At 46.1% G+C, this 21,589-nt stretch overlaps 1 long non-coding RNA gene across 1 annotated transcript; it reads left to right on the top strand.

Annotated features, from left to right (window-relative positions):
- The first annotated feature begins 2,051 nt into the window (after positions 1 to 2,051).
- LOC116394376 (uncharacterized) lies at positions 2,052 to 18,818 on the top strand. Its single transcript, XR_004213453.1, has 2 exons — positions 2,052 to 2,243; positions 17,868 to 18,818. It is a non-coding gene; the product is annotated as an uncharacterized LOC116394376 (long non-coding RNA).
- The last annotated feature ends 2,771 nt before the right edge of the window (positions 18,819 to 21,589 follow it).

Below are 21,589 nucleotides of genomic sequence, written 5' to 3'. Positions count from 1 at the left end.
GTGGGAAAAGTAGTGTGCAACAACACGGTGGCTACGTAGCCCAAACCTTTTTAAACCTTGACAAAGGCAGCGCAGACCAGATCTCCTCCTTCCGTTTCACAATAAAAAGCCCATAGACACATGCCATGCGTACCTGTTTTATACGGAGCATTTATCTAAAAATAAACTAAATATATTACAGTGGTTTAGGTTATACAACAGTTTACCTCAGACAGACTGCTACGCTGCTCTGGGTCACTGAGATCCTGGTAGTTTGTGTTGTTTACTCGTCATGTCCCTGGTATGTAGAACTATTATTTTATTGCACTAATAACATCAACCCAGCGGTCCCTTCCCTTCCCTATCAGAGCATCTTTGTGAGTATCCTCTGCACATGTAGAGGTCTACAATGTGTATGTGCAGCCACAGCTTGTCAATATATATCAAGCCTCTTCACTGCCACAAGCCTTACTGGCAGAGTATTGTGGTGAACTGAGGGTACAGCCACAGATTTGAAGGAATCCACGCAAACCACGGCCCTCCGAGCCCTCGTCCTCCCTTTCCCCTTGAAAGAGCCGAGCCACAACAGACAAACGACTGCAGTGAGTCTACGAGTGTTGAGTCAGAGCCGACCAAAAAACGCACAGCCATTTTTTTCCCTGTGACTTGAGGCCAAAGAGGAATGCAATGAACAAGCATGACCTGAAGGGAGGCCATCTCATTTATCTGACTGCCAAAGTGGCTAACAGTATATGTATCATAACCAGTGCAGATAATTGCTGCAGGAGCCACTTGAACTCTTCTTTTTTCCCTGTAACACAGCAGCATTTTGAAAAGAAAGACTGACTGAAATGGAAATGCAGTAGATGAAGCTAGGAGATAAATGAGTCAGTGAGTCCATGGCCATCTTTTAGATTATCATCAAACGCATGCAGAGTCGGACCAAAAGCCGGAGCGCTGGCATCACCACACAGGTGTTTTATTAGTGTTTCTGGGAACGACACAGCAACATCGCTGATTCAGTGTTGTCGGTACACGTCGTCCTCCTTTTCAAAATTGTATTCGGCTTTTATTTCTTCCTGTAGAACGTTCAGAGTACACACAGTTTGCATTTGCAAGTGCCTCTTAGATAATGTGACTTCCTGTAAGAACATGATTCATATGAAAGAAACAGTTCATGTGTGCATTTGCTAAATATAGTCATTTGTACAGTATGTGTTGTTGGATGGATGGATGATAGATGGATAAATGGATGGATGGAGGATAGATGGATGATGGATAGATAAATGGATGGATGATGGATAAATGGATGGATGGAGGATAGATGGATGATAAATTGATGGATGGATGGATGATGGATAAATGGATAGACAGACTAAAATATATAATATAAACAAGTTAAAATACTATACATATACATAGTATATAATACATATTTAATAATGAAAATAAATGTTCTAAAGTAATAGACCTCATACCAAAGTGTAGACTCTACAACACAGAACGTCAATAGCATTTAAAAAGTACTTGAATAAACTACATGTACAGTACATGAACATGCTGCTCATGTACTGAACTGAGAAGTGTAAAAAAAATGTATTAGTATAAGAATAAATATATACACTTAACATACTAACAAGCTGTAATACAATATCAGTTACAATAGAATAATATTTTAAATAGCTCCTCCCATGAAGTCCAAACTATGTGTGTGTGTTTAAGACCCCCGTCCTGCGCTCTGATTGGCTGGTTTGGGGTTACAGGGGCCCGAATGTTCAGGCAATAAAACATCTGGGAGAAAAGTGAGCCCGAGCTGGGGCGGGGCTACACACACACGCGCACACACACACACACACACACACACACACACACACACACACACACACACACACACACACACACACACACACACACACACACACACACAAGAAGCTCGAACGGCTAACCAATCGGAGACGACATGATCCTAACATCGCTGTGTGATTGGATGGAACGCCTGTCAGACTGGAGAGAAGGGGGCGTGGCCTCGGCGGCTCCCGGAGTGTTGTGATTCCAGTCTGGCTCCGGTCTCGTCACAGGAGTGTAGAGGCGGGTGTCGCTCCGCTGCTGTGGCGCTCTGGGATTACTAACCGAAGAAAGCTGCAAAACTAACTCTGCCTTCTTTAACCGACACTTCACCGCTTCGGTGTCCGCCTGAGAGACACGGACGGTTATTTCTGTATTGTTTTATTGCTCCACTCTGGACCTGCGAAGGAAACAATAAGGTAAGAAGTGGCTCGCGCGCTGGTTGACTCACTTCAGCGATGCTGCTGCTGCGCTGACTTTGCTCATTGGGAGTCTGATGCTCCACATTGCGACATTATTACCACCTACATTAAGTTTAAATCATGCAAAAAAGCAACATTTCCGACACGTTTTATGAGCTTAAACTCCCCTTAAGTTGAATTCTTGGTCCGGAGAAGCTGCTTGTTTGTCTCTTTTTTCCCGTCGGCGGTGTTTCTGATGTCACTGATTTATTATTATTTTTTGCAATCTATTAGACATTTTGTAAAAAAAAAAAAAATCTCCGCAATGCAAATGTGCACATTGTCTACGTGCGTTGTGTAAATGCCTCATTGTGGTTTTCCTAAACCTGCAACAATCATGTTGTCGCCCTCCATTGACTGTTGCTGCAAACACTCCTCGGCAACTTATCACCAATTAGCAACTGATAACGCGTCTCTCCGAGCGGCGTCTTGCAGAAGATTTCATTCGCACACTCCTCGTTTTGATTTTTGATTCTTTTTTTTCCTAAACATGAACAATTTGTTTCCTCCTAGACATTTTTATTTGTGCAAAGAAAAGCGGCACACACGCAATGGAGGGATTGTACTGAGAGATAGCGTTAAAACAATCCCACTGCTCGATGACATGGAAGCTGCAGCCGCTCGCTCTGCCGAATCATTCTCACTGGCAGTTGCGTCTTAAAGCCAAACTCAAAAAGGGGAGAAAAACCCACCGATGAGCTCATTGTTCTAACAGGTTTCTGCTTTTTGCACGCGAGAGTTTACAGCAGCAGTCAGTGTTGGACTTCAGTAATGTCTACTATGCACAAAGAGACTAGAAACAGGGAGGCTGCTGCTGCTTTATTTGGGTTGAAATGAGATGCTCAGAGCCATCCTCTCTCTCTCTGTCTCTCTCTCTTCCCCCCCCCCCTTCCCCCCCTCTCTGCACGAGCAGGACTGTGATTTGTCTCAGCCTGTTGTGCATTAGTCCTCTCGTAGCCCTCAGTGGGTGTTCGGTTTCAGTTGAGAGCTGAGAACATTTCAACAATAAATAAATCTCTCCCGTGCACAAAACTGCACCGCCACTTTTTTCAATCTGTCTGTTGCAACTGTTGACTCTAAAAGACATCCCGGTCCTGTCCTGTTGCTCTGATCCATCCCTAAAGTTAAACAGGCATTTAAAGGGGCAACATTGACTTGATTGATTTCCGAATGTGTCTAGTTTTGGCTGTTGCAAAGGGGGGGGGGGGCATCGTGCTCTCTCTGCTGGGACCAGTCAGATGACTTAAGTGGAAACAGTGTGGTCGGATCTTGTGATCTTCTTATGTCTTGCCCCCCCCCCACTCATCTCAGCTGCTGCAGTGATGCCACAGGATGTGGAGGCCCGCCGATGGCTCGCGGTTTCCAAACCCGCGGTTGTACGGTGACTTGGCAGCAGCCGGTGCTGCTCAGAGGACGTTGCAAATGTGGTTTTGGGTTTATTTTATTTGACATGTCACCGGTCTGCAGCTGAGGAGAGGTGCTGCTCCAGGTCTGATACGTACCAGCATGTCTGTCTGCACTCCTACCTGTTCTATATATAGTGCAGACAAATCTATACTCCGCTGTCGCTTGTGTCTCCCACGCTCACAAACAATAACTTCCTCTGTTTTTTTTATGTTTTTTAACTCGCCACAAATCCCATTCTGCTGACGGGTGAGTTACAGCAGCAGATGTGAGAGACGGCAGAGTGCCGGCGGCGCTTCCGTCTCCTCGTCACCTCTGAATGTCGCTCTGCTCGTCATCCAGCTCTCGTTCTCGGTGCCACTGATAGGTTCCGTCAGCTCAGTTAGCGAGCTTAATGGCGCATTTAGCCCGGTGTGTAATTTTATTTCCTATTTCCATTTCGACCATTCGCTCTTTAGTTGTGAAACGACAAGAGCCTCCCCGATGGAGAGGGGGGGGAGCGTGTGCAGATGGCATCTTCCTTAATGGCCCTCAGGGTAATGATGGTTGAAATAGGTTCCTAACCAGGGGCCGAGCACCGCGGCCCCTGGGGGAACGTTCAGCGGGCCCATTTCCATTTTCATCATCGAGATAAAGTGCTCAATATCTGAACACGTCCACGTGAAACACACACACACACACACACATACACGGTTAGTTTGCAGCTCGGGTTGTCAGAAGAGAGAAAAAGCAAACAGAGTTTCAGAGACACGTTACATTAAACCCTCGGAGTGGAAGTCGCCCCCCCCCACCACCTCAAGCTCAGTGGAACTTCAGCGTGTCGGATGATATTTCTTTAACGTCTGTTGTCGCACCTCAACAACCAACGATCCGTCAAAGACGGGACGCTGCTCCGGGAGGCAACAGTTAATCCCCCGCACCTCATATTTGTTTTTGGCCCTGCACCTGAGCGAGGCCCCGGCCCGTGGCACCTCATGTTTCATTCTGATAATGGCTGGTTACCCGTGACAACTGGGCAGCCAATGAGAGCCCTGTTTCTTGAGGCGGGTTATGAGGACTGGAGCTCCAAGGCTGCCCCCCCCCCCCTCACCAACCTTGTCTCGGGCCGCTCGTGTCCAGTGGAGGGTGCGGGACCCCCGGGAGTGAGTTATTACCTGACAGCCGCGCAGGCTCCCCCAGTCAGCCATAATCCGGGGCTGATGCAGCACAGGCCGGTCCAGGTTATCTGCCCGAGACCACCGGGCCCTTGGACTCCAGGGTTCCGGGGCCCCCGTTTGTCCACGGCTGGTAAGAAATCACATTAACATGTTGCATCGAGCGTTACAAATGCTCAGGTTAAGAGTCGCGGGCGGAGCTGAGCAGAGCGTGGCTGAAGTGGGTCCTCCATCACTGTCCCGACTGGACGTGGTTTCTTTCTTTGTTCAGCGTTTTCAGCCACCGAGCAGAAATTACTTCTCTGCTGAGCTTGGAGGAAAAGTTTCCCCTCACGCTTTAGCTGATTCAATCAGTGCACAGTATCTCCCACATGTGTGTGTGTATGTGTATATATATGTATGAACTTTATTAACAGATTGCCCGTGGCACAAACTTAAATGTATAGGCCAATTTAGTTCCATCTGTTTCCCCTTGTATGGCTGCAGCGTTGTGGAAGTAGAGGCTGAACACAGTGGATGTTTTTCACCGCTGACCACCTTTTCTCCTACTGGTCCAGAGTCAGCAGCTATTAGACCTGAATCCTCGGCGGGCTTGCAGCTCCTCTGGATTGAAAAGCAGGCGTGCAGCGGCGTACCTCCTGCGGTCCCGGTGTGGTTAGCGCCAGGCCGACGAGTGCGTACATTCTGGGAGTTCAGTGAAGGGCTAGAGGGGGGAGGAGAAGAAGAAGAAGAAGAAAAAACATGGCGGCAGACGGAAAACCGCAAACTGGACGAGGGACGGGCCTCGGCTCGTCCGTCCAGACTGGCTGTCTTCCTGTGGTTTTCGTCGAGCCTGCTCCTTCAGAACCGTTAACCCCCTTGTCGAACACGGACTCGGGGCTCTGCTCGCCAAACCCGCCGCGGCCACAAGCAGAGCAGCAGGAACGCTGGAGGACCGTCTGGTTACGCTTCATGGAGCGCAGTGGACCGAGTCCAGCAATTAAAGTGTGTGTGTGTGTTTGTGTGTGTGTGTGTGTGTGGCGGTGGTGGGGGGGGATATAACCTTTTAGCTTGCAGTGTCAGCAAATTGCCTTGTATTTTATGAAAAAATGTTTGTTGAGAATTAAATTTAAAAACCTCAAATGTTTGTTTTCAGACTCTTATCCTCCTTTTGTTTGATTTAAACTCACAATGCTTCCTGTGTTTTGTTTTGTTTTTTACATTTGATTTCTGCAGCCAGAATCACAACACGTAGATTGTTAGTCTCCCTGACTCCTGTATCAGTTGCTCTTTGCTAGATGAAGCAGAGGGCTTGTTCACTGTACAGTAGATCACTCTCTCTGTGGTTCGTGTAGCAGGATGAGCGTGCTACCCACAGGGCAGCTTGGAAGGGGGCATGCACAACAGAAAGCATCTCTTTTCAAAGGCAAAAAAAAACCCAAATGACTCATCCAAAAAAAAAGAGAAAAGGAATCCTTGTCATTTTTCATGCATATTTCATGTGAAGGAGTAGCTAATGCGGCTCCGTATGTGCACGGATTTTCACCGTTTTAAAGGATTATTAGCTGATGACTAAGCGCCGAGATCCTCCATTCAGCCGCGTCACCCACGATCCCCCAGAATCCTGTTTGTGTTCAAAACCTCAACGCTCGGGAGGATGATATTAACTCCCCCGGAAGATTAAGATAATACAGACATCACAACACACCGCCGTGGAGAGTACAGAAGCTTCCCTGTAAATCCACTTCGATTCTCTTCGCCGCTGTGTTTAATAAGAGGAAGCGACTGAACTTAAGGGAACAAGCGTCTCTGTAAACAGCCTCTGGCCGTACATACCGGCTATCGATTGACCAACTCTTAGTTGGGCGGGCTCGGGGACGGCGAAAGTGCCCCGGCTCGTTGCTCCAAACTACCTCTTAATCGCTTCATAATGAGTGCAGACCTCCCGCACCATTGATCAGCCAGCCGGGCTGGAAGGGGAGCTTTTTCCAAATCGCCCGCCCTTCTCGCTGCTCGAGGAGAAATCAGGTGAAAGTTTGTTCCCAAAAGAAAAGGCTCATTAGCGGCAATTCACATGAAAGGAATCGGCAGAGACTTCGCCACGTCCTTCATGCCCTTCACTGCAATAAAACTGAAACGTACTGAAACCTTCCCACCAGCCTAATGTAAGTCACATTCGTATGCTCGGCGCCTCACCAACCTTTGCCGGGTCGTAATTCTGACTAATTCTGGGAGATAACGACTGAAACGTTGACAGGCCGTCGACCGCCGAGATTTAAAAGCCGACCCGAGCCGATTTGTGAAGATTATCTTGCTCGCATGTAAGTATCATAAACGTTTATTTGCTGCAGTAATCAAATGATAAAAGCCCCCCATTGGCTCCTAGTGGAGTGAACATCCGGGGTTCAAGAACCCGTCATCCTGCAGCGCTCTTATTATTTCTACGACCTCATTTCTGGCCAAAGAACTTTGAAGAAGATTGATGAGATGACAGATATAACTCCTGTAGCTGGTAGGAAGCAAGATGGCTGATTATTAATGAATATCAACAACTATATCACCGTCATATGCCAATTCGGTAGCCATCGCCCAACCACATGCCCACCTCCACTGCAGCCCCCGTCCGTCCGTCCGTCTCCATCTTCATTGCCAGACGCTTGTTGCCGTGGGTTCTTCTGTGCTTCGTTTCTCAGAGATTGGCTCTCAATCAAGCAGCGTGGGCGGCAATCATCACGTCCTTCTTCCTTGTATTTTTTATTTTTTTCAATTGGTGAAGTTTTCGTTTGCCGTTAGTGGAGTTATTTTCTCTGCCTGCTCAGCCACGGAGGCTATCACAGCCTGTACTAACAGCCCAGTTACTCTCCGCTTTCCTGCAACAAACGGGCTGTTGTTGCTGCAGGAAATGCAACCATCCATCTTTGTGCCAGAGGTTGTTTCTCCCTGGGAGGACTGCCCAGACGCCCAGGGCCTCGCTCAGCCTCGCCCCGGTTTGGTGCCGCACTCCTAAAGAGAAGGTTTGGTGCTGAAGACATTCTGGTGTTTTCAGCACGAGGACTTGTAACTGACACACGCCGCCTCCAAATCAGAACACGTCTCATCCCCCAAGCATTTTTTAATTTGTCCTCCCATGACATGTTTGACTGCAGATCACGAGCAAAAGCAACACATCCTGCTTTTAGTGGCAGCGATTGAAATCCTGCAACTTGATGGAATTGAAAGCGAACAAGGTGGACTGAGACATGTTATAAACACACAAGTTGGCCGACGGCGTCTGAGAATTCGGCTTCCGGCACACGTCTGTTTTGGTGCGATTCATTATTTTTTAGACCAGCTAGTTTAAACGTTTGAACACGAGCGAGTTGGACAAAGTTCTCTCTGCCAGACTTGGTTTGATTTCGGAGTCAGCTGCTCGCGCTTTGTGCACTTTTAAGATAAGAAAAGTTTCTTCATGTAGTTTTAATGCAGGTGCTCTCGTGAGGGCTGTGTGAGTGTGAATGAGCAGCAGTTCAGACCAGAGTAGACTACAGCTGATCAGGATTATCTTCATTATAGAGATGGATACGGCTGATTCTGTTTCATTTCATTTTATGAAAATGTCAAAAGTGATGATAAATGTTGATTACAATGTCTCCTTTGGATCGACTAGTCTCCAGCTTTAGGAAGTGGATTTAGGCATTTAACGACATTTGTGACATTTTTATAAACGGAGCAATTAGTCGATGAATCAATGATGAAATGAATGATTAGTTGCAGCCCTGGTTTGACTTGTACAGTTTATAGTGGAGATATAAAAAAACAAACAAGGTTTGGCAATTGAGCTAATTGTTTATTTGACTAGACGTTTGAGGACTGTTTCTGATTGGTGTTATGTGTCCTAGCAGAGGGACATCTTTTAGGACTGAAGAAGAAGTGTTGTCCCTGTTGTAAGAGTAGTCCCCGTCCCTGAGACTGCAGACTGCAGAACAGAGGGTGATGCAAGGCATTGTGGGTGAACGGTTCTTGGCAGAGTGAGACTGAGGGATTGAATATCTGTTATATATACTGTGTGTATATCTGTCTATATATCCTGATAATCCAATGCACAGCAATTGTCTGGCTTGTCACATCTCGGCTAAAGCAATTAGGCTGGCTTTATGTGTGTGTGTGTGTGTGTGTGTGTGTGTGGCGGGGGGGTCTGCTGCTGCTGCTGCTGCTAGTTACTACAGAAGTAATTCTGAGTTATGATCGTGTCTCATTGTTTCTTATTGGAGTTTTTGGAAAATGAGAATTTTTATGGTCCTGAAACATGAAATGAAGCAGGAAATTAAAAAGCTAGGATGAGCCTCTTCTTCTGTCCTCTTCCCTCCGTAATGCCCCATCACATCACACTCCCTGCTCTGCACGCGCTCAGGAGGTGACAGGTATTCACATATTTCATTTATTCGAGTGTTCCGAGTGTTTTTTTTGCAGCTAGTTATCTCCGGTCTGGGCTCTCCTCTCCGGAGGGTCACGTGACATCAGATCAGCGATGGACGCTCCTCTCTCTCCCTCAGCGACCCGGCTGCATCTCATTTCCAAAACTCTCTAAAAATAGCAGAGCCGTTTGACCTTGGTCCTTGAAAAAAAGTTGACCAAGTCCTTTTACCGCCGACTCTTTGAAGAGACTCTCAGTTAAACTCCACCAGCTCTGGTTTTAAGGTGAAAGGTTCATTGATGGTTTAGCAAAACTCAGATTGGATTCCCAACTCTCCTCCTTCTCCCCCGGGCTCTTTATCCGATTTCTTATGCACCCTGAGCTCTGCAGATAGGATTTTTCACCAAACAACACTCTGCATACCCCCCCCCCTCATGCTTAAATCTGGAATGTGTTAAAATTAGAATATGCAGCGCTTTTTCTTTTTAAGATTTAACTCTAAATCCCCGAACGTGTGTGTGTGTGTGTGTGTGTGTGTGTGTGTGTGTGTGTGTGTGTATTTTGGCTGTTTCTTAATCTACACTTCAGCTCACATGCTATTATTTGTGTATGTTTCGGCGGCCGCCATATGTGCGGTGGAGATTTGGCTCGGACGCGGTGTGAGATAAGTCTGCTCGCCCACACGTACAGCTCGGCCATTTTCCTCCAGTTCTCAGAACTCCGGGCTGGGTTCCATCCAATGGAGGCTATTTTTAAACCGCTCTTTTTTTTGGGGGTGGGGGGGGGGGGCTTCAGCTAGTGTCATGGGAATCCAAAACTGGGCAGCGGTCCAGGGTGAGTTAAACACACCTCCCCCTCCTCCGCACAGTGCCCTGGACTAGAGTGTGTGTGTGTGTCAGGTTATTAACCATGTGTTGACTCACCCCTGTGTGGGTGTGTGTGTGTGTGTGTGTGTGTGTGTGTCAGGTTATTAACCATGTGTTGACTCACCCCTGCAGCAGTGTGTGTGTGTGTGTGTGTGTGTGTGACAGAGGCTGCAAGATTGTGGTCAGGAGAAATATGACTGATTCTTCATGAGTCTCTCTTGAACGGGTTCAGCATTGATAAGTAAAGAAGTCTCAATCTGATGTTTTCATAAACAATACAAAAGTAACATGTACAAACTGCAGAACATTAAATTCATGATTATTTTAATTAGAGATACATTTTTCAGTTCGTCTGTGTCAAAACCGGTGCGGATAATACTCGAAAGACCAAAGTCTTGTTTTTGTCAAGCGAAATGTAAAATATTTAATCTATTATGGTAAAAATCAGAGAAAAGCATAAAATCGTCACATTTGAGAAGCTTCTATTTGACTGATCTATTAATGGACTTATCATTTAAAAGCACTCGAGGGGTTAACAAGACATTCAAACTTTGTTGTCATGCATTTGCTGTTTAAAAACTAAATGAATCCGACCTTTTTTCTCATGTTGAGTATTGATAGTTGTGTTATTGTTAATCATTAATAAAGCAGATGGAGGGAAACATTGCGTGAGTTACCTGCAGATACCTGTGCATGCACGAGTGTATGGGCCGTCTTTATGTTGAGATCTGTGGGCTTCCACACTGATCCTCCAAACACCAGCACAATCTGGATGATCATTTTAGCCGTGTGTGTGTGTGTGTGTGTGTGTGTGTGTGTGTGTGTGTCTGCAGGGATGTGGATGACTGCTCAGGGCCGGAAAAAAACGTTCATTAATTTACTCCGAGGCTGTAAACTTATTTCCACCAAAAGAGAGAGAGACAAACACAACAAAACACCTCCCACTCAGCCTCCCGAGCCACCTCCCCCGGTCCCTCCGGCTGTTTGATCCCCCTTCATTGCCTCCACCATCTCCCCCCCCCCCCCAAGGGACAGCCAACACGGGGTAAACAAAGCACCCACCGCCTCACTTTTAATTTCACAACTCAATGACAAGTGGCTGTGCGGAAAGAAGGGACGCGGGTGCGACACACTCCGAGGCTGACGGGAGCCCCTCAGCAGAACCACGAGGATGAAATGTCAGCCGGTTTGATGGCTGTCGGACACAAACACTTCCCGCTCCATGAACAATGTTTCCTCCCTAATGCAATATCACAGCTGGGTTCAACATGGCCGTTCACATGTCGCGTTTTACGTTTTTTATTAGCAAATCCATTGTTTTCATTGTAAAGCGAGAGCGCCTATTTGTCCCGGGATAAGAATAGTTCAAGTTTTGGGACGCTGCAGCGCGCGTCATGTGACGAGGAACTACCAATCAGAGCTGTCGGATATCTTTTCTTTCCTCCGTAAAATAATGGAGTTAATGGAGGACAAGTGTAGAACTAGCAGCAGCTTTACTGTCCGCCACATGGAATATTTGCACTTGCTTCACCTTCGACCTTAACGGACGTCAAAACATCCGGTTAAAAGGTTTAGCCAAACTGTCACAGACGCATCATGTTGCAAAAGTCATTGAAAACATACACTCGGTGGCCACTTTATTAGGTACACCTGTACAATCCTTAGCAGTTCAATAGCTCTGCCATATATTCTACCTTTTACCAAGTTTAAAATGTTCGTTTTTTGACGGGGATGAGATCAGATATTGGGGTGAACTGACTGAAATAAAGGGTGACAGTGGAGCCCATCTATGTTTGTATACTATATTAATTATTTATCCTAATTTTAATGTTTTTACCAATTTGTTTGTCTGCATTAAAAAGGTTTCAGTTGATTTGTTTATTACAGAAGTCCTAGTCCGAGTTGGACTGCTTTATATTGAGAGGTAGCTCTTATTTTGTGTCCATCTCGTTTACATCCATGAAGGCACCTCTGAATAAACCTCTGTGTTAAACTATGACCTCAATGCTAAAACATGTAATTTAATTAATACATCAACACAATCAAAAAACATGATACACATTGTAAAGGTAAACAGAACGTTTGTATTGCATTGCATTAGATTGTACTGGTGTACATAATTAGGTGTATGTTGTAAGTTCAGTGCAGGGCCATATGTCCAGAAATCAATAGAAAAACCTGTTGAAGAGCCGTCACTCAGTTCAAATTCATCTGTCAGCTTTACTGGCATGTCAGAAAACCTTTAAAAAAAATAGTATTTCATATTAACTATATTTCCAGTTATTATCAACAGAATAAAAGATAAGCAGAGATTCGCTCGCTGTCTCTCGCAGCCATCACCATAAAGTGTTAAACAACCTGTACATTAAAATCAATAAATGATCGCTCTGATGCGAAAATGAAATGCGTAGGTAAAGAAAGAGAGAGACCGACGTGTGCACGGGAGACACAGGTCAGTTACTGCGACGAGGCGGTCCATTCAGCGGGAAGATCTTTTTAATTAGGCGATGTTCTTTTAATTAAGCAGCCAGCAGAACGTCTGTGTCCATTTGTCACCCCTGCTTTTGCTCAGGCGGAGCTGGGTGAATACACCCTCCTTTGTCTCCCCCGCGATTCCAGAGGTCCCCGCTTCCCATTATAGTTCCTCATTCACTGAAATGTATTTTTTTCTTCTTCTTCTCCTCTTTTAGATTAGCATGATAATACCCCACAGGGGGGGGGGGGGGGGCTCGTCGTATCCACCGTGTGCAAGGTTATTATCATACTGAATGCACCATCAGTTAAACTAACAGCCTGAATTCCGACATTTATCTCCGATATCGTATAGCGACTGTCGATTGCATGGGGAGCACAAAGGCGAATTATGGGTTATGTCTTGCTCCTTGGAGTCCGGATCTTTCCCCTGAGTAATTACGCTATGCTAATCCTGCCCCCGCATGCACTTCCCATGACAGAAACAAGACTTCCCAACTGTTGGAATGTCACAAGAGCTGGGTGTGAGTGAAATAAGGGCGAATAAATGTCTTTGTTTTGCGTACCAGCGGCACCAACGGAAACTCCTCCGTTCAGCTCTGGGCGGGTGAGGGCGGGGAAGGCTTAGCTGGAGCTTATAGCCGTGTCTCCAGAGACGGGGTCGGATGCGGGTCGGGCCCACCTTGAACTCCTCAGCTGGATTTATCGTGTCGAAGGTGGACGGGGTCGGGTCGCCCTCCCCAACACGAGGACCTTGTTGGCGTCGGACAGACACCGGCAGCACAGACAAATCCCTGTCACGCTCTCTGAGGAGAACCCTGCCGGGGTCAGGGGTCACGTGTCCCGCCCCGTCCATGTGGCATGACCTGAATGCTGATTGATTTTCTAGAGTGGGCGTCACAGGAGGGGGAGCTTAAGTCACTTACCCCTACCCCATGTGGCGATGTGGAGAGAGGGAATGCGATCCAAAGGAAGGGGAGCGACGCTCCGGAGTCACAACAGGCTCGACTCCTCCGCTCCGACAGTAAACCTCAGCGGGTGTGTGTTTTCACTTTCCCTGAAACAAGACACCGGACCGCATGTTTTCTCTTTTCACAGACAGCTGAGTGGAGAAAAGGGCAGGCGTGGGGTCTGCTTACCAGATGATCACTGGGTCGCTGCTGCATTCGGTTCAAGACCGAAGAGCCCCGTCCTCCTCTGCTAGATTTATTAGCAGGTTGTTCAAAAAACAACGCACAACCACGGTAGCCATCGATATAAATCATCCAATTAGCTCAGTTCAAAGTGTTTCACAGGTCACTTCCAGGGTCTAATTTGTGTAGTTTTGGCCATTGTTTAGTAACGTTGTAGTATCTGTGGTAACATTGCTCTAACCAAGTTACCAAGTCAACTGCTAAGATGTTTAAAAGGGCAAAAACACAAGCAGTCACCATACAGGTCATGCAGGGTTTATTAGAGGAAACAAAGGGCAGACAAAAGGCCAAACTGTCATCTCTAAATCCATCACAGGTAGCAGACGTACTTTGTGGATCAGCGTTGACCTGGAAGATTTTTCGTGTGCTCTGACTCTCATTTACCTCCAAATAAAGTGGTTTAGATAAACTGTTCAGCAGTTACTGATTACTAGATGTGATTAAAGATGTTCACATCTGAATATGACAAGTAAAAACAATCAAACAGATAAAAGACGACATGCATTTCTTACCCTTGAGAGTAAAATGTATTGCCATTCATTCCCCCCCCCAATAAAACTGTATGCAGCACTGAACTCAAACTTAAACTTAATGGTCTTCTTTCAGAGTAATTCTTTCACTTCAAGCCAGTATGCCACTAAATCATAAGAGATGGTGTTTTCTCAATAGCGCTCAGAGGTTTGACTTTTTTTTTTTGTCAGAAATGTCGGCATGTCGTGATATTTGAGGGCGCGCACACGGGTCTAATTTTGACGAGGACAACCGGAATTATGAATAAGAAGTTTGCACTCTTCCCGTATCTGCGATGGCACGATGCCATTTAAATGTCTTCCGTCTCCCCGAGTAAAATAGAATAAGGTCGCAAATAAGACTGAAACAGGGAGCTCGTCACCACCCTCCACCCTGAATTGTCCCTCTCGGGGTGGTGGTGGTATTTGAATCCGACTAGTTTCTGCTCGGAGAAGCACTAAACCTTAGAGGCGCCGTCGTGTCCTTTCGCTAAACCCCCGAATAAAGACATTTAGAAGTCGGATATTAAATGTTGCTCAGATCCAGACTGACTTGCAAGGAATCCATAAAATAGCTGAAATTGGATGTGCTTGGGTTGATGAAGTTGATGATCTCGGCCTTCCAGCTTTAAAAGCTTACTTCCCAGCACTTAATCTGTTGAGGATTGTGCCCCCCGGCAGCACTGCACTATATTTTGTTCCCACGGCAAAAAGGAAGTTTGGTTCCTTGGTTACAGATTGATCGAAGTTATGGATGTCGATTAAACTAAGTGAACAAAAGAAGGGAAGGAAACATGGCTAAAAGCTTTATTAAAACTCTCAATTTCTACATCTCAAGCAATCGGCAGAAGAGAAACCCGTAGCAACGAGGTAATGTTCCCGTACGCCACGGAAGTATTCTTTATTGAAGTCTCACTGAGAGAGGAAAAAGAAGACATGAGAGTCAAGACGAACGGTATCAAGGAAGACGTTTTTTTCTAAGTGGCTGACCGGTATAACGTGATGGTCTTCAGCTTCAGATAATCTCAAGAATCTCCCATCGCTGATCCTCAGACCAGATCGGGCTCCCTGGAGTTTTGCTTTGGGATAATGAGCGACTAAATCCTCCCGCAGTGGGCTCAGTTGATTAATCATCAACTGCTGCCAGGGTCGTATTAACGGGGGGGGGGGAGTCTTGCTGTGCAAACCCCACCCAGCTGGTACTTTTAGTATCTTCAAATAAACGGTTATTGGTAACGAGAGCTGCTCAATTCTCCCCAGCATTCCTCTGAACACATGCTGCGTATTCCTGCGTGGTTAATGGGGGCTTACATAACCAGGGAGTCGTCTCCTATCCCCACTGACTTGTGTCCTTTTACCGGATCCATAGAGGAGTCACTCCACAAGTGCGAGGTTTGAGGATTCGATGCGTCCTGAAACAATTCTTCAGAGTGAGAGTGAAACTGTTGAAATTGAAGGTTAACTTGAAGTCTGAACCTGAGCTGGACCGGACTCTTTAGCTCTGGTTCAGGACAGATTAAGCCAACACTGTAAAAATGCAAAAGTTTTTCCCTTTTTTTAACTGTGAAATTCAAAATGTAACTTAAACTAAGGTTGTTCTGCAGCTCTGCTGGAAGTTTTGATTTCCTTTTGTTAGCACCATTCATCACACAATGACGCTGACTTGTCCGGACTTTTCTAGGGGTTTAACCGCCCCCTGTTTTGTGCCCTCTACCTGCTAATAGCAAGCGGATGATGATGATGATGATGATGATGATGATGATGATGATGATGATGATGATGATGATGGTGGTGATGGAAGACATGTTGGCACGATTCTAGCAGATGGCCAGCTGATCTACGTCACTGAAAAACCTCCTTGTTTCTGCTGTAAAGCACAAACGCACTCCGCTAAATTCATCCAGATGCATTTAGGGGCAATTTGTAGTCTGGGAACTTTAAGTGCCTCGGAGATAGCCTGGGACCTTTCGTTGAGCCGGCTCTGGAATTTGTTTTCCATGAGTTCTTATCTGCCTTTCTGATGTGGTCAGAGCCGATCTGTTAGAGACCCCTCGTCGATCAACGTTTCACTATGGAAACAAGAGGAATAATATTGACCACATGCCCAATGCTATCACACTAACCAAGGATAGGATAGCCGGGCTCTCCACCCAGAGCTTGCTATCCTTTTTTGTCAAAACAAAGGGAACTCGAGAGCACAGAGGAGAAAAATAAGCTGGCTTTGCCTCAACCTTAACTGAACCGTCATCGGCATGTGGCTGCCAGCTGGTGTGCGTTCTAATCCAGAAGATGCTGCCTCTGCAAGTCTTCCCGGGGCTCCGCTACTTGAAGTACGCCGGGCTCCGGGTCAAAACTTCCATCATCGCCATTTGTTAGAATTAGTCTTTGTGCAGGTCAGGATCCAACTAGGTCACTCGTTTCATAGCGTCTCCAGAAGGCTTCATGGACTATTAAAGCCAACTCTCTTCAGTGGGAGGTGTGGATAAGCAAGCTGAACAGGAAGTTGCTAACTCCAAAAGATTTTCCAGAACAATGGCCAGGTTAATGAATCTGTGAAATTACAGTCCAAATCTGATTATGATGTCTTTCACAATTTTGAATTTGGCACGTAAACCCCTCTGTGATTACGCACGAGATTGAACCTCTGATTGCTTTTTTTTTATGCTTGATGTTCAATTGAAAACTAATCAGCAGCAACTGTATGGAGCAGGAGATGAAGTCCATTCGCTATATGTTCAGGAGACGAGCTTCTTCAAAAGCAGAGACAATTGCTTATCAAGTCCAGTGAGGTTGTCACTTATTCAGGAATGAATTGTGTTTTTGTTGTTCTTGTTGTGATATTACATGAAGCTTAGTTGAGGTGAAGACATCTTCCCTCGGAGCAGACTGTGAGCTGAGACGCCATCATCGGATTTGAGCTCTCGGATTTGTCGGAAGATTTTGTTCACTTATTCGCGAATGCAACCTGTTGTCGTGCAAACATCACAAAGCGCGTCTCTTCCCCTGAGTTCAAAGCTACATTTTCACGTCACATTCTGGTTTTCCTGATGAAAGTGTCTGATGTATCCAGTGTTTGTATTCATAGTTTGGACTTTTAGAGTTCAGCATAATATGACAACATTTTGAATTTGATGTGGTTCATTTAAACATTTGAAGGAGCCGGTGCTGGAAGTTGTTTTTTCAGATAAAAGCCAGTTTGTAAAAATGTGTTTTAAGAAGAGATTTCAAAGCCTCGTCTCCTCAGGCAGCTCGTCCCAAAGCCGAGGGGTCCTGATGGCAAAAGCACGGCCACCTTTAGTTGTGAGCCTCGACTTTGGAACAGCCAGAGGGGCCCCACCTGAGGATCTGAGGCTGAGAGCTGGCTCATAGGGGGTCTACATTTCTTCTATATATTTCGGGGCCAAACCCAGACACGCTTTAAACGTGATCAGTGAAATCTTAAAATCAATCCTAAAAGGACCCGGGAGCCGATGGAGAGGAGACAGGTTTTGGGGGTGATGTAGCGTCGTCTGTTGAAACCAGTGAGAAGCCTCAGATGCTCCATCGCTGTCAGACAGTCACTGTCCTGCATCGTGTCACAGGTGTAACACTGATTCCTTTTGTCCTTCACAGATACTCTGCCGGCTGCTGTCTTAAAACCAGCCTGCACCGACCGGCTGTACTCACCTGCTCGGAGGATCCCTGTTTGGAAGCGACGGTAAAGTAACAACGCTGTTCGTTTCTGAAGTACAACCTGTGCCAGTTTACAAAGTTGTAGATTTGACCTGCGGAGACTTTGGAGTTCCCGTTCGCTGATATTTCAAGTGTTTAGATTGTCTCATTACATTCGAGTCAGAGCGAGTCCACACTCCGTTAATGGATCCTTGTGCGGGAACGCTGCTACTGGAGCAGCTTTTTTAAATTGGAAACCTTCCACTCAATTATCTGTCTACTCGTTTTAATCAAATGTCACAAATTAGCTTTTTTGATATGTGGCACACTTTCGTGAAGAGTTTTTTTCCCTCCGACCCGAGGTGAAACTCAGTTCAACACCCGCTGACGCTATCGGAACCACATGGCTCGCAGTGAGCTCGAGGAGCAGAGGCATCGTGCTCTCTGTTCATCGTGCGGTGTTGGGTCGTCGAGTACCCTTTTAAAGGTTTGTTACTCGATGGGGCTCTACTCTAGCACGCGCTCCATTCTTCTGCCAGTTGGATCCGTTGTGGTTGTTTCACATGAAAAGCTTTCTGTGTTTGTGTTTCTGTCCGCTCTTTTTTTTTTTCATCGGTTTGAAGTCAGCTCAGTTGATGAATACGGTGAGATTTGTGAGGTTTACATCCACGTTGCCAGGTTGCTATCAATTACATCTAATCGGTCTACAGTCATCAGATAAATCGGGTCAGTTGTGTTTCATGAACTCTGAATAACGAGAACAAGAAGAACTTTAACGGTTGCTCATTATGGGACTTATGAACCGGTTCCTCGGACTTGCACGTCTCTGTGATTATTAGATCCGCGTTGAAATCAGCAGGAGGAGGAGCTAGCTACCGTTAGCTTGATGCAGCTAGCAGCCGGTGGGCAACACAGTCCTGCTTGGCCAAATAACGGAGCTAACCGCTAACGTACGGAGGTAACATCGAGTTACATTTTGATGCGTTCAAGCTCTAGTTAGTAAAAATCACTATCGGGCGGAAGTAAATTATAACGTCATCGTGATTTCTTCAAATGTAGTTTTTTGCAAGAAACACTAATACATCTGTTTGAAGGAGATGTTTTCCCAGCAATATAAAATAGATATTAAAGAGGTAATTATGGAATGTTTAACTTCCTATCACGCGCTCTATACAGCTTATGATGCATAATTAAAACTACCAATCCCAACAAAAATACAATCATGAGTGTTTTTTATTCAAATAACCGCTATAGATGACAATAACAGGGAAGGTGATGAACAAAGTGTGGCTGAAGTCTCTTCTTTTTCCACCCATTAAGGGAATCGGTGAAGAATCGGACCGATAAGAGGAATCCATAATGGAAGTGGTGTTGACAAAATCTGATCATCTCCCATCCCTATTAAATCAGGATTATTTAAAGGTATCGAGAAATACTGCAGATTCTAAAACACCGTTTCTGGAACTTTAAGTGTAACTTAAACCAGTTATTCCATCTTCTGATGAACGAGTATCGGGAGGAGAACTGGTCTCTGATGACTTCCATCCACAGTGGTCCTAGTATGAGCTCCGGTGGTTTGGTTGTAGTTCATAGCTGTTTATCTACGCTGTACATGTCCGTCTGTCCGTCCTGTTAAAGGGACACTTCCCCCGTTGCTACCTGTGAGGTTTTGTCTATTTTCTTTATTTATTGGAATCAGTGGTCTCAGGATAATTGGTGCCATATGCTGCACAGTTTGTAAAGTTCACCACTAACTTGTGATTTTGGGCTCCATAATTAAACGTGACTGGCGTCCGTTGCATACTAATGAAGTGCGCACACCTGTCCGGCGTGGGTGAGGGTTCTCGGAGTCAACAAAAGGGGGAAGCGACTGCAGAAATGCGTCACACACCTGTAGAGTCGCTCAGAAGCTGTTGGTATCTATCGTTTCCCCAGTGAGCCCGAATGTGGACAGTAGAGGACGGGGCCGATGACAGGACGCCTCGTGGGACGGCTGGAGGCAGATGGCTGGCCAGATGCAGGCCTGCTTTGACCTTGAAAGCATCCGAAGTTAAAACCAGACAAAGCGGCTCGTCCTTCATACGCGTTGGCCGTCGTCGTCACCGTGTTGCATTAGTGCGAGCGATCACGCGTGCGGCTCATCTACTTCGGTGTGAAGTTAACCTTTTCTGGCGTGTTCTAATTTGCTTTTGTTTTGGAACGCAAGTGAACCGAGGCCGGTAAACAAGCGACTCACGGACACGCTGAGCTTTTTGTTCGTTGGAAAAAAGTTTCCGGTCGGTGTGGCAGAAGTCAAATTATTCCGGTTTGTGTGCCTTCAACCGAAGCACGATGGGATCCTCAGAGCTCTAAGTTTGTTTCTCATGATCGATTAATGTGATGATGGTTTTCTAGGCTGATCAATGAATGGTGTTTAACATGTCAGAGAAACAGTGCATGATGGGTATAAGGATCTACAAAAGCATCACAGAAGACCTGCAAATAGATTTATGAATTATAAAGTTACTTTAACAGAATCAACAACATTGTTTCTGATTATTTTTCGACAGACATTGATTTGATAATCCTGAAAGAAAACTTATCAGACCTTTTTTCTTTTCTTGTCAGAGAATCTTCCAGGCGTGCCTCCACAGGTCGCCGCCTCACTGTGCAGGCTGCTCTCATCCAGCATTTGTAGCTATACAGACGAAAAATAATGTGCTGTTTTCTTCTTGAACGAGGACTTATCCGGACCTCTAAAACACGCACTTTGAAGTGGATGGATTCCAACAAACTGCAATCTTTCAGCCAGGAGCAGATATTGACACGTGTTGCTCACTTTTTGTGGAAAAAAAAAGTCAAAAACAAATGAGGAGTAACTCATTTATTGGGTTGGGTGACATCGACAGGTCACAGGTTTTTGTTGCAAAGATGAAAATTCCTCCAATAAAACATCCTGTTTAATTGCCACAAAAGGAATTGCTGGTGAAAGCACTGTGTTGTCTGGCGGATTGTTGAGTGACGTTTAGGTTCCCGGTGAACGGGCAGCAGACCGTGAAGCAATTGCCACCAGCAGCCCGAGGATTCGACCGGGCCTCTGGGGCTTTGGAGTGCAGCAAAGGGAGGGCCATGATCGGAGCCGGGAGCTGGATTGTGAGGTGGGAGGAGGGGAGGGGAGGGGAGGGGGTGAGAAATAAGAGGCGACGGAGGAGGGTAGAGGTGTCAGCCGTATAATTGGGGTGAGGAGATCTCCGGGGTGGATAGAGGGGAGCTTTATTAAGACCGCTCAAAGTCTGATGTGCGCTCGCCCACGCCTCGCGCCCAATCTACAGCTTCCACAAGAGACTCTGTAACAACAAAAGGGATGAAGGGCAAGGTCCTCGAGCTCCTCTCAGGCACCGATAAGGAAGAAGACCCCATTACTTGAGAAGCACTGGTGGGGAGGCAGCACTGTACGCATGCCTTTTATTCTCTTTCTTTAAATGGAGGCCGATTGTTTCTCACTGGTGAGACTAGTTGCTGCTTATCGATAGTACGGGCTGTAGATATTGTTGATACTCCAGCAGTTGGTTTACAGTCTGCTGTAACTGGTGTCACATGATCACCTCCCTGGATTCACTCTCTCTTTGTGAAAGGACGCTCTAAAGAGGCCTCCTCTTCTCGCCCGCTCCTTGACAATAATACAGATGTTTAGCATTACACCA

The sequence above is a fragment of the Anarrhichthys ocellatus genome, unplaced genomic scaffold (genome assembly GCF_004355925.1).
Source record: "Anarrhichthys ocellatus isolate YVR2014 unplaced genomic scaffold, GSC_Weel_1.0 scaffold39, whole genome shotgun sequence".
In the NCBI taxonomy this organism is placed as follows: Eukaryota; Metazoa; Chordata; class Actinopteri; order Perciformes; family Anarhichadidae; genus Anarrhichthys; species Anarrhichthys ocellatus.
This window is presented reverse-complemented; position numbering and strand designations above follow the sequence as displayed.